Source organism: Marmota marmota, unplaced genomic scaffold (genome assembly GCF_001458135.2).
Source record: "Marmota marmota marmota unplaced genomic scaffold, marMar, whole genome shotgun sequence".
In the NCBI taxonomy this organism is placed as follows: domain Eukaryota; kingdom Metazoa; phylum Chordata; class Mammalia; order Rodentia; family Sciuridae; genus Marmota; species Marmota marmota.
Window position 1 is genome coordinate 10,613,702 of NW_026000082.1, and position 13,816 is coordinate 10,627,517.

Sequence of the window (13,816 nt, forward strand, 5' to 3'; positions counted from 1 at the left end):
CCTAGCAAAAGAAAGAAGCAATGAATGACAGTAGAGGGGGTAGAGAGAGAAGAGGGGAGGGGAGGGGAGGGGAGGGGGGATAGTAGAGGATAGGAAAGGCAGCAGAACACAACAGACACTAGTATGGCAATATGTAAATCAATGGATGTGTAACTGATGTGATTCTGCAATCTGTATATGGGGTAAAAATGGGAGTTCATAACCCACTTGAATCAAAGTGTGAAATATGATATATCAAGAACTATGTAATGTTTTGAACAACCAACAATAAAAAATTTAAAAAAAAAGAAAGAAGCAAATAAGATGTCTTGAGTACCTATTTAGCACAGGAGAATTCCTCACTATACCTATTCAAGGATATAAGAAATGTAACATGTTTCTACCCAGCACTTTGTTTTCTATTCTAAACATGTTCTACCCAAGAGCAGAAATCCTAATGTGATTAATTTGAGATTTTTCCCCCCTAATTCAGGATTTTCTCCCTCCCAAGACCGCTTTTCAGTTCCCAAGATTGCCTCTTATTTCTAGCAGAAAAGTATTGCACTAGGACTGTTATAGTTAGATATATTGTTGCATAGTTGCCAAGTGGCAGGGCACTGGGGAGAGAGTCAGTGAGGCACATCTGGGTCTCACATGTCATCCTCGGCTGCAGCATCCATTGCAATTTTACTCAAGTAGTCCATGCAGAACTTGCTCTTGTTCCTATGCCAGCCTCACAGTCCCCCATCTGCCCAACTTCAATGTCTTCCACTCTCAGCAACACAGATGTGTAGTTTGTAACTGTGTCTGCTTGACTAAGCTGGAACTATATTTCCCAGAATTAAACATCCGGTACAATTTCAGGTTACAGTTGGCCAAAAATATTTTATGCAAGGTTTAGAAGTTAGAGCTTGCTCCGTTGAGGCTGTCCTATTTAGATGAGGTGAAGCACAGTTGCAAACATGCTGCAGATTCTAACTTGTTCTTTTCTCCCTCACTTGTCCACCTGAAGGAGTCTCAGAAGGGTCCATTCAAGGTTTTCTTTTTCTTTTTCTTTTTTTTTCTGTTTCTTCAACTGCCCTATACAGAATTATTTCCCCAGCTTCTCACACAATTATTTAAATTCTTCTTTTTAAAGTAAAACTTGAGACAAAGTACATTTAGTAGAGTTTATTTGAGCAAAGAAGTGATTCATGAACCAGGCAGCAGTCTAGACTGAAATGGTTCAGAATGGTCCACCCCTCCACTTGTGCAGGCTTATTTAGAACCAGAGAGAAAGAAGTAACCTACAAAACAACCTGACTGGTTACAGCGTGCGTTTGCTGGCAGCTAACGGCCTCTGATTGGCTACAGGTCCAGATACTATGATTGGTTGAAACTTAGCTACTTGTTGCAAGAGTATATATACTCCAGGATATAGTCTGTTTATACACCAAGTTAGGTTAAGGCTCACTAATACAGAGAAAACTTTTAATCCAAACTTAAACTAGGTATGGAGACGTCTTTAAGCAAAACATAAATCCAATTTAACATTTCAAAAAGAAATCCCCTATACCATAAAAGTCAATGGTTCTATCTCCTTGATTGAGCCCTAACTGCTACAGCAGTAAAATATGTGTTCTTCCAAGTAAAACAAGCTGACCAAATATCCTGTTATTTGTTCTGTACTGCCATCTTTAATCCTGTCTGTAGCATGGTTACTAACTGTCCCCAGTGTCCATTGGATCCCAATTTCTGTTCATGATGGTCCCATGCATTATAGCAATTCTCATGACTGTGTGATTAGAGATTAAATTTCTTGCTTGCAGAAATGAATAACAATTCGACAATATTCTGGCCAATAGGCTATGAGAAAAAGTCGTGTGGGAAACATCTGGACATGCCCTGAAATGGAAGCAGGTGGTCTCCTTTGGCCTCTTTCCCTTCAGGCTCCCCAAAGTGCCGATGAGGCAGATGAGGGCTCACTGAAGCTGGGCAGACCAAACCAACACCCTAAGGAATAGGGGAATAACAAGAAGTAAAAGAAGAACCAGGTCCTCAGATACTTAGGGAACGGAGCTGCCCTTCCTCTTGGACCACCTACCAACCTAAACTTTCATGTGAGAGAAACAAACCTTTGATTTCATTTGAACCCACTGTTATTTTGGGCTCAGTTTAAAAAGCTTACCAAATATCCTCTTATTTGTTCTATACTGCCATCTTTAATCCACTCATCCAGTGGGGTAAGAACGCGAGCCAGATGTTGGACAGAGGCCCCCAGGCCTGTTTCCTGGGAAGTCAGAATAAAATCCATCCTGGGATTCTTTTGCCCACTGCTGGAAGCCTCCAAGGGGAACAGAGTGATTCTCAAACCAGAGACTCAGTTCTCCCCAACTTTTCCATCTTTCTACCAGCGCAGAAAGGTTTGAGTTCTTCTCATACAAGAACAGGCTTCATTCCTGGGTACTCAGTTGTTGAAGGCAGAAACTTCATGGCCTGAGTTTGTCTCTACAGACCACTAGCTGCAAGGAGCATTGAATACCTACTCAGAAATCCGAAAACTAACTTTTTAAAACCTTAACAACATGGCAGTGAGTCAGATTATGTTTGCTGCTACCTGAAAGGAAGAGGAGACAGCAATTAATCCTGGATAACATCATCTCCAACACCTGCAATGTGCAGAGAGCATCTTGCCTGCCAGGGTTCATTTCCTCTGTGACCCAGCCTTGAGGACTAATTTCCTCATTTGTGAAATGGACATAATAGGACCGAGACAAATTAAGTGACTTGCCCAACCTTACACAGGCAGGAAATGTTGGGATAGAATTTGATCTGAAATTCATGCTTTCTCAGCTGCACCCCTTTGCACAGAGGGCTGGGCCACTGGCAGATGTTGGAGGAACACCGGGCAAAGGCTAGGTGACAAGGAGTAACTTTGAGAGTCACACAAGGAAAGAAGACTGTGATGTCTCTTTTGGTTTTTATCATAGTTGTATTTGGTGTTATAAAATTTTGATGATTGCTATTCTCTCGGTTTTTTTTCCTAAAAAAAGATGTTGATTAAATTCATGTTTAAAACAATCTTTTAATATTTAAGTTTTAATGTATTAGGCAGAAATCTAACCACTGAATGACACAAATGTCAAAACAATGTTTCCTTTCAGACTAATGAACAATTAAAACAAAAGTATTGAGAGTTCTTTTAAGAGGCTTCACTTTTAAAATACTCTTTGCATTTATTTCTACACTAGTAATTATTGCATCATTTAAATTATTTTGGTAATTTAACTGTACACACTGGAATCTTTGCCACTGCATAATAAATGAGCATTGGGAAAAGGGTGGGGGGTGTCTTGCTTTTATGATTTCAAGAACCTGTGATTTCTACAATTAGATAATATTATGTAAATGTTTTGAATGTTTTTCTGCTGAACCTGAGCTCTATTTATCTTCTCCAATACCGCCTGAATGATTTATTTTTCTTTAGCAGATTTAAAGGTGAATGTAAGAGACAGTCCTGGAGGCAAAAGCACCTTAGTTTCCTGTGACTGCTATAACCAATTACCACAAAGTTAGTAGCTTAAAACACAGATTTATTCTTTTATATTCTGAAGGTCAGAACTTGAAACTCAGTTGCACTGGGCGGGCTAACGTTGAACTGTCAGCTGGGCCAGATCTTTCCAGATCTTTTCCAGATCTTTTCTTGCCATTTACTTCTAGTGGACGCATGTATTTCTTGGTCAGCAGCCTCTCTCTCCTTCTGAAAAATCATACCATTCCCATCTCCGGTTCTGTCATCCTGTGACCTTCTCCTTTGACTCTGACTCCTGTGTCCTTTTACAAGGAGCATGTGAATACATCTGCTCGGCCAAAGCACCCAGCATGATCTCCCTACCTCGGGATCCTCATTCCCATCTGCCAAGTCCCCCTTACCATATCAGGTAACCCACAGGCTCTGGGGATTAGATGTGATCATCTATTGGGGATCATTTTTCAGCCTACCACAAGAAGAGTCTGATTGGGAGGTTGTGGCTGGGTGGCAGGGGCAGGGGTGGAGGGAGACTGAGGACGTGTGTGAACTGTGGTGCTGTCTATGAAGGGAAAAGCTGAAGTCTGAAACCAGAGGCCAGCTACATGATTTTTTAGGCCTCAATGCAAAATGAAAATGCAGGGCCACTTCTTCAAAAATTATTGAGAATTCCAATGAGACAAAAGCAGGACATTAAACTAAGCAAAAGCTCTCCTGAGGTCAAGGCCATGGACAGCCACACAGGTTGCTTCTCCAGGAAGCCCAGCCTGGAGCTGGTGACAAACCAAACTGCAGCAATTGCAAATTCTCTAAACTTGGACAAAGTCATAAACTTCTTCTCAGCCTATTCTCTGATCTGTAGGATTAAAAAAAAAATCTGTATTATAGATGTGTTTGTTTCTTGGAAAACAAATTCTGCTGTAACAAATTACCAAAATTTATTCTCTCATAGTTCTGAGAGCCAAAAGTTTGAAATCAAGGTGTTGGCGCCATGGGTTCCTTTTTTCAGAAGCTGCATCCCAAGCCTCTCTGGGATTTTGGTGACCGCTAACAAGCTGTGGCATTCCCGGACTTATAGATCCAGCACTCCAGTCTCTCCTTCCATCTTCACGCTGTCAAATCTCCCTCTTTCCTACCTTATTAGAACACTAGGCAGATGGAGAAAGGATGATTACTGGGTACAGGGTTGCAGCTGCTTAGGAAGACTAACTTCTGACACCCTATAGCACAGCAAGACAATGAAAGGTAGCTGTAATTGATTGAATATTTTGAAATAGCTGGTAAGGAGGATGTCCCGACACAAAAAAATGAGATACGTCTCAGGCAATAGATACACCAATTGCTCTGATCTGATCATTACACATTATATACATGTGTTGAAATGTTGCACCATTCCTCATCAATATGTACAACTACTCTACATCCACTAAAAATAAAAATATATTTTTAAAAAGAAAACCAGTAGAGGTGGGTTTATCTATCCTTGTCTCCATCAACAGTCATTCCCTGCATTATATACAATTGGTGGTGTCAAGCCTTAGGAATCCAGAGCCTAGTGAGAATGTCATATTTTAGAAAGATGTCTTTCTTGAGGATGATCTTTTAAATGTTGTTTGCTTTTATCATGGAATTAATTTAAGGTTATTGGGAAATAGTGGAGACAGACAGTGGTGATACAGAGAAGCCCATACAGTTTGAAGCCAGATCAACTGGTATAACCCCCAGCTCACTGACTGCAGGCCTTGGTCATGTCATGTCCACTCTCTGAACCTCAGTTTCCTCATCTGTAAAAGAGCAACCATATCTCCCCTCCCATCCCCATGAGAGACAAGCAACGTGGGATAACATATGCGAAGCACTTGATGCAGGATCTGTAACAAGAAAGGTTTACGATAAATATTCCCTTTGCCTTTCAGATGAGTGTTTCAGAAAGAGGGATCCAAAGTCCTTGCACTCTGCAATATAACATAACACTCGTATTTCCTAAGTTGACATTCACCAGAGGATAATGGGCTGTTTTATTTTTTTTTTCCCCCCTCTCAGTTCAAGCAAGATATTTTCCTGGCTATGTGGTAGCTGGAAAGAAAAGCAAGAAATATAGAATACAGTGAACTTGGGAAGTCTTTCCTGTAAAAACCCAGCAGATTTATCACAGATGTCTGGCCCACTTGTGGCCTTCTCCTGAATTCTATTAAGAATAATAACAAACAATCAGGAAACTGAACCCCAAAGCCCAGAAAACAGTGTTCTGGGTCTTTGGCAAAGTGGGGTCATGTACACACACAAGAGACCCAAAGCCCTCCCGGCGTTCCTTGGTTGCTGGGACAAGGAAGTCAGCAATTACTGAGCACCTCTGCACGCAGCACGGCGCAGGGGGCCCTTTCCAGGCATAAGCTCTTTTGGATCTTTGCAAAAAGCCCTGGGTCCCAGTGGCCCCCATTTTACAAATAAGAAAACCTGGAGCTCAGAGAGGGTGTATGGTCAATGCCGAGGTTCTCGAGCAGGGAGGTGCATCAGAATCCCTCAGGGAGCTTCTTTAGAATACAGAGGTTCAAACTGGGCATCTCAAGGGGGCGGGGAGGGTTCTGGGGGAGATTTTTTTTTTCTTTTTAACAGCAACAGAGGCACTCCTGATGTACGTGTTCTGCTGACTGAGGAGTATGGCACAAGGCTCCAGCTCTGCCCATATCTAATGAGGCAGCCCAGGGCAAGTTACCTTATCTCTCAGCCTCAGTTTCTCCTCTTTCGAATGGGAATAATAAAACCCAAACCTGTAAATTTGTTTTAGCCAGGATTAAATATAATACTGGATGTAAGGCACTTATATACGTGTCTACCACACAGTAAGTGCTCAATAAATTGTAGCTAAAAGCCCAATAGCTCATTAGTCACATGACTTTGAGCAATTTACTGAATTCTGACACTTTGTGTGCTCTTCCTTAAATGAGGAAAGCTTTAGGAAACATTTTGCTCCACTTAGCCTTGAATGAGCCCCTGTTAATGTTCCTCCTCCAATGAGGAGGGATCTTATTGGCTGCTTAAGAGACGATTTTACTGTGGGCAAACAGAGTAAGTTGAGCAAGAAAAAAATGACTATTCCAGACCAATATGTTTTTGTTCTGTCTTGTGAGGAGTTTGCTGCCAGCCGACGCTGCTGACAGGTCTGCAAATGACTCCCAACACGCTCTTCCCAGAATGCTCTTTTCATACAGCCTGGAGTTGCAAAACAGACCATGTGCAGTAGGGAGAGCGTGACCGAGCTCACCAGGGTGAGCTCCACCCCATGGCTTTGCTCCTCTTGTTTGCAGTCTTAAGGGAATAAAAGGTAGTACCCAGTCATTCATTCATCCCTTCATTATTTATTGAGCACCTATTATTTGCTAGTACTGAAGACCCTGAAACTAGACACAAGCTAACCCCGATGCTCACCATCAAAGGAGGGGAGATCAGACATGAAGTGAGAACAGAATGAGTGAGGGAAGAATGGATACCTGTGAGTATACTCAGGGGAAACTGAAAGCCCAGGCCCAGCTCCGTTTTACTCTCTGATCCTTTCATCATACGTACCTGTTGCACACCAGGCTCTGAACTCTGAACTGGGTTATTTGGGTCATCATCAGATCAGAGGAGTCTGAGCTGCTTGCAGCTCAGGTCACTGGGCTCTCATCCCTTTCGTGGCCAGGACACACCATTCACCCTGGGTACAACTCTAACTCTGTAGCCCTATGCTTCTATTCCCCTGGGCCTCTGTGGCTCTAGGCTCAGTGGGTCTAGGCCTGTACACATCAAAGAATAAGAGTTCACAGAGGAGGGAGTGATGCTGCCCAGACACTCTTGAGCCTGAACCATGCATTGAGCAAATGCAGAGACCTGTGGCCAAGTGGGGGGCAGGAGGGGGTGGTCCTGCCAGTCAATGGATATGAAAAGTCATGGATGGAGATAGGAGACTCTGAGCATCTTGGAGAAGGGAAGGAAGGTGAATCTGTTTCAGACAGACTCGTGAGCACGCAGTGTCAGGCACTCCAAGGTTGAGTTTCAGCTCTGCCCAAGGAGCTCAGATGACACATGGCCAAAAGGTGGTGACAGAGCTGGAACCTATGACTTTTGCCCAGCCCACATCCCACAGAATGGGCCTCATTAGAAGTTCCATGCAGGCTCCAGGTGATAGTGCGTAGCCCCGGACACGCACCATCGAGATTGAAAGAAGGAGATGATGGTCACTCAACTTTAAAGCATATTCTACTTTATAATATTGCTTGGGGTTTTTTCCCCCATTTTTTAAATGGAGCACCATTCTCAGGAATGGCCATGCAATGACCAAGGCCTCCGGTCTCCACAAACTCCATCTGCCGGCAGCTCTCCGTGTTACCAAAATCCCCCTCGTGATCTGCCCGCTCAGCCAAAACACAGTGAAGACAGATGGAGAGGAGGGGGGGGGGCTCCCGGAGGTGGCGTGGCCCACCAATGGCTGTACAGCTGCCAAGAAGGAGACAAGAAGTCAACCGCAAGTTCTGACCCAGGGGGTCGTGTGCACGTGGCCACTCCATATGGCAAAGAATGTAGGAGATGACTTTGGGCTCTGTTTGGACGCCCAGAAAATAATCTCATTAATCTCTTCATGCTGTCATCCAACGGGAGGAGGGGAAAACATTCAAGGAAGAGAGAGATTTCCAATGGGATTGAAGGAATTTGGAGACAGCCTGATGCAGATGGAAGTATAGACTTTGGGGCTAAAAAACCAGGGCTCACCCAGCTGCAAGTCACTCAGCCTGTGGAGAAAGTCATTTGTGACAATCCAATACATGGAGGCCTGCAAAGCATCTGACACACAGTAGGTATCAAGAATAGCAAGGTACGGCAACATGTGCATAGGTCTGACACCAGACACTGTTCTGAGCACTTTATGTATATTAACTCTTAATTTTCACACCTACTGTATGAGGCAGGTGGAAGCAACACTCTGTTCTTCTCCCCTGTGCAGATGAGGAAGATAACCGTCTCACAGTGGGAGAAGTGGGGGCTGGATTTGAACCCTGACTCCAGCAGAGACAGAGCACTTAACCAGGATGCTATGTATGCCCTTTTGTGAGCTGCCCAGTTCCTGATAAAATAAAACTGCCTTTTACTTCCCCTAAAATTGACACGTCTCAGACAGGATCTTGGACCTAGCATCACATCACAGGCCCTGGTGGCTGCTTCCTGAGCCACCATGTTCTTGGTTGTCACACCCCAGCCTCACTTCCCTGGTCAGCCCTTGTCTGTGACCCACCTTTCCCAGACTGGGGCAGAAGCCCCCAGCCAGCCTGGCCTGCCTGGATGCTGTTTAGACATTCTTCTCAGGAGCAGATAGTGCAGGCGTCTCACAAAACCAGGACCAGGTACAAGTTTACCCCAACTGTCCAAGGACAAGACAAATGGGTGACCCCCAAGGCACGCTCGTGCCACCCAGCAGCTGGCTACCCTCTGGTCCTAATCCCAGTAAGGCCCCACCCAGCTGGTGTTTCTCTCACCTTCTGGCCATCATTCCTCATTTCTCCCTCAGATGAGACAAAGGCCAGGGTTGGGAGAGAGACTGATTTTAGCACAACGCCTCCATGAACCAGACACACGTGCCCACCCACAGGGCCCCAGCCGTTTAAATTTATTGAGCATTTTCTAAAACCAGGTCTCTAGGCATGAGATGTACACACTCATTTTTTTCCTCTAGAAAATGGAGATACCTAATCTACAGTGTTTTGGGGGTGGGGGGGGATGAGATCAAATAAAGTCACTTTTTATGGAAAAACAAAACAGCTTTTGTCACTTGTCTCCTCAGATAGAAAGAGTCCTGTTGTACTTTTTTCTTAGAATTGACCCGAGATCCAGGCTCGTGTCAGTTGTGGGAGTGAAGCAAGCCCAGAGTGCATTCCCCAGGGCAGACGGATGTCTTGGAAAGAGTCCCGGGCTGGACCCCTCCCGGATCAGCCTGTCACTAGACATGTAACTGGGCAAGTGCCCCATCCTCCCTGGGCCTCCACTTCTCCACCTACAACCGTGACAGCATTGATAACGATAGTAGCCAGCTCTTGCATGGCCCTTGCTATGAGCCAGGCACTCTTCCAAAGGCTGTCATGAACTAGTGCATTTGAAGAAAATAAGTAAAACAGGAGAAGGCCTGGGTCTCCGTGTCTCTCCCGGCCCTGCAGGTCTATCACCGGAGGTCTGCTTTGGGGTTCTGTAATTAAGAAAGGCGTTAATGGCCCTTATCTGTCCCACATCATCAGTTCAGACAGGGCCCAGCTCTCTGATGTTAGCACCAGGCACAGGAACTCCATGAAAGTGCAGTTGGCCTTTCTCCGAGAACCCCGGGTGATTGATGAGGTGTGGGGACAGCAACTGGACACAAAGTAAATGATAAGGCAAGTGGGGCGGGGTACCAGGCGGAGGTGAGGAGCAGCGCGGGTCATGCCTCAGCCGCCTCCTGGGAAGACCCCTCCTTGGACACCTTCCAGACCTGACACAGGATCCTCCCTGAGCCACCAGCCATCTGGAGCCTTTCAGTGCAAACCTGGTTAAAATGGGAACGCACTCTGCAGTAGCTTCTCTCTCCAAGTGGTTAGGTTAGAGAAAGACGAAGGACTGGCTACAGGAAAAGATGACTTTTTTGCATGTTTTAAGTCAAGTCCAATTGCTAACTGCCTGTCTTCCTCTTACTCTCTCCTGTCTGTCCAGACTTTCTCTTTTTAAATTTTTTTTTATTTGTTCTTTTTAGTTATATATGACAGTTGAATGTATTTTGACATATCATATACATTCATGGAATATAACTTCCCATTTTTGTGGTTGTACACGATGTGGAGTTACACTGGTCATGTATTCCTATATGAACATAGGAAAATGATGTCCAGTTCATTCTACTGTCTTTCCTATTCCCGTTCCCTCTCCCTTCCCTTCATTCCCCTGTGTCTAATCCAATGAACTTCTATTCTCACCCCCCCCCGATTATTATGAGTGATCATCTGCATATCAGAGAGAACATTCCACATTTGGTTTTTTGGGTACTGACTTATTCACTTAGCATGATAGTCTCCAGTTCCATCCATTTACCAGCAAATGCCACAATTTCATTCTTCTTTAAGGCTGAGTAATATTCCATTGTGCATATGTGCCAAATTTTCTTTATCCATTCATCTATTGAAAGGCACCTAGGTTGGTTCCATAGCCTAGATATTGTGAATTGAGCTGCTATAAACATTGATGTGGCCATATCACTATAGTATATTGATTTTAACCTCTTTGGGTATATGCCAAGGAGTGGGATACCTGGGTGAAATGGTCAGATCATTTACTTTCTAAATGTACCCCAGACACTGTTCCCTACAAAGTTTGCCAATGTTGTCCTTCTTCCTGAAACACCCTTCTACCTTTCCACTCTTCCACCTCTTTTCACCTGTAGCCAACAGCTACATGTGTTTCAGGACTCAAATCAAGGATTACCTTGTTGTCCCTCTAGAACATTATGAGCCCCATCTCTGTGTGCTCACCAAGCCAGGAATTGAGGCTAAATCACTCTCTTTATTCTGTAGCCTAATCATCTGGTCTGTGTTAACATGCAAAACCTCTGTCATCCCTCCGAAATCAGGCTTCAAGTCCTGGCTCAGAGTTTACTGCCTCTATGACCTTCACAAACCAATTAACCTCCTTTAGCTTCAATTTTCGTGTCTGTAAAATGGGGATATAGAATATGTCTACCTCAGCCAACTGGGGTGATAAGTAGCTGAGACCACATAGGAGACAACCACCTGCAGAAGGGTCAGCAGGGAACTGGCCACCAACTGCAAACTGCTCAGCTTCACTTCATTAAATGGACTTCCCTGGGCCTCAGAAAAAGGAGGGTTTGGGAATCTTATATTTAGAAGGCTTGGTTTCATTGAAATACCCCCTCCTTTCTCCAGAATAGCTTTGTGATTCTTAATGAGGAAGGTTGGTGGTTGGGTTCTGTGTTCTGAGAACCAGCCCTCTCCAGCACACTGCAGAATGGTCCAAGTGACCTCCCTGGACTTGGGAGCCTTCATGTGCAGTCCACGGGATCTGTCATAATGTGCCAGCCACAGAATAAATGCTTCCTGTACCCATCACTTGTTAGGGATGACCTCCCATTAGAAATGACCAGACAGAGGAGCACATGGCCTAGACAGCCATCTGCCACTCACTGACCACATGACCAGGAAAGCTACTTTAACCATCTGAGCTTCTGTCTCTGTCTGGAAAGTGAGTGTGATCAGTGCTCAGCTCGGATGAGGATGGATAAGAAGGCATGTGGCAGGGTCAGGGAGGTGCCCGGTGCATGGGAAACCCAGGGCACCTGCAGGGTCAGCCCTCAACAACAGTCAGTCCCTTCCCCCCTGCTATAGCCCCAGACCTTACAGTCTCCACCCAATGAGCTTCTTTAGGATCCTTAAACCTCCCCATCTTAAGGTTTTCAGTGACTTTCAGGGATGCTCAACCTGCCTGGAGAAGCAGTCCCCAGTTCTCCACTGCTGTCCCTCTGTCTCCTCTTGGGACTCAGGTTAAATGGCACCTCCTCCTGGAGCCTTCCCTGATACCTTCAGACTGGGTTCTGGGTTCTCCTACAGGCAGTCCATTTCCCTTTCCCGTCACTTCAAAGGTAATCGAGTCATCTTTCTACATGTTTCAAAAGTTGATGGGGCTGGGGATATGGCTCAGTTGGTATAGTGCTTGCCTCGCATGTACAAGCCCCTGGGTTCAATTCCCAGCACCACCAAAGAAAAAAAGGAAAAAAAAGTTGAAACAACACAAAATGGTAAGCTGTGAAAATCTGATTTCTAATCCCTCCCCATCTAATCCACCTCCACGCACCTAGCAGTTAACAGCTCATATTAGTTCTGTGCAGATCCTCCTAGAGTCCCTAGACATGAAAATAGAAATTCTTTTTTTCAGTATGTAAAATCACACAATGTACTGGTTACTTGGTTCTGGTCATTCCATACCCTACTCTGGAGGTCACTCCCTGTCCTGATCCAGAGGCTTCCTCCCTCTGTCCATGACACCTCGCCTTCTCCAGTCCCCACTGATGAAAATGCAGATTGTATAGCTGTTCAGTTGTAGGTGTTCAGGTGTATTTATAGAATAAATTGATAAACTCCTAGAAGTGATTTTTAAAAAGGCAGGTATAATATCTTCCTCATTCAAATGGAAGCCTCATGAAGGCTAGGACATGTCTCTCCCTCTGTACCCCCACCATGAAGCCCAGATCAGCACACACAAGGGCCCTGCCTGTTCAACCATGCTGCCCCTTGGAAAGGGACAACCCTTTTCCCATAAGCTGTACTCAGCCACCTCCTTACCAAGACCCAGGGGCACCTCACGTCTCCAGGAAATGATTTATTAGAATGCTCAGGTCAGGTGCCAGGGACTAACATATCAAGATATAAGAGATGGAATTTCCGACAAGCTGGTGCCTGAGGGCGGGTGGGCAGAGAAGAGGGAAAGGAGAGGGAGATGATCCAGAGTCAGGAACGGAGCTCACAGCTTCTCTTTGGAGCCAGACCAACTCCATCAATATTTTCAGAGTCGATCCAAGGAACATGTGATGAGCACCCAATCTCTGCCAGACCCTGAGGCAAACTGGGAAAACCGGGTTGCCCTAAACAAGCCCCTTAGGCACAACTGTTCTAATGCAGCATGACCAGGGGATTCAGAACATACACACAGGGTGTAGACGCTGCACAGGCGAGGGAGCCAGCAATCCTGCCTCAGGCCAGAGGCAGGGAGTGACACAAAGCCTATGACCACTCATTCATTTATTTATCCATTCAACAAGTAGTTAGCAAGAGCCAGGTATGGACCAGACTAGCGCTAGGAGGTATGGACATAGCCCATCCTCAGTGAGTTAACAGTCTAGAAAACAGTAAAAAGCACTCTGGGACACTCAACCCTGAATTGGCCTCTGGAAAAGGTCATCAGTTACCCTTTGACCTTTCAGCATCCTAGACAGAGATGCTAAGTATCTTACAGCCCTACAAACTTGCCATCCTGTGGTCTGGTGGGAATATAGAGATTGGCTCAGGAAGAGAGGCTTAGGGCTCCATTGAACTGTACTATAGTCAGGTAATAATGGGCCTTAGAGGTTGGATGGGTTCTTTGTCACTGGCCGGCCCCCTTCCAGATCTATTCTCAATGCTACTCTTCCCTGCTTGGTGCTGCTGAGGTGGACCCTGGCCCTGTACCACTCCAAGGTTCCTGCAGGAGACGACAGTGTACCAGTTTCCTCTTCCACTCCTTCCCTGCCTAGCACACGTTTCCAGCAGAGGCTACACCCTTCCCTGA

General features: G+C 45.2%; 1 long non-coding RNA gene across 1 annotated transcript in view; it reads right to left on the bottom strand.

Moving 5' to 3' along the window:
- The window catches only part of LOC125620373, a 209,229-nt gene that overhangs the window by 115,509 nt on the left and 79,904 nt on the right, over positions 1-13,816 (bottom strand). The window lies entirely within an intron of this gene.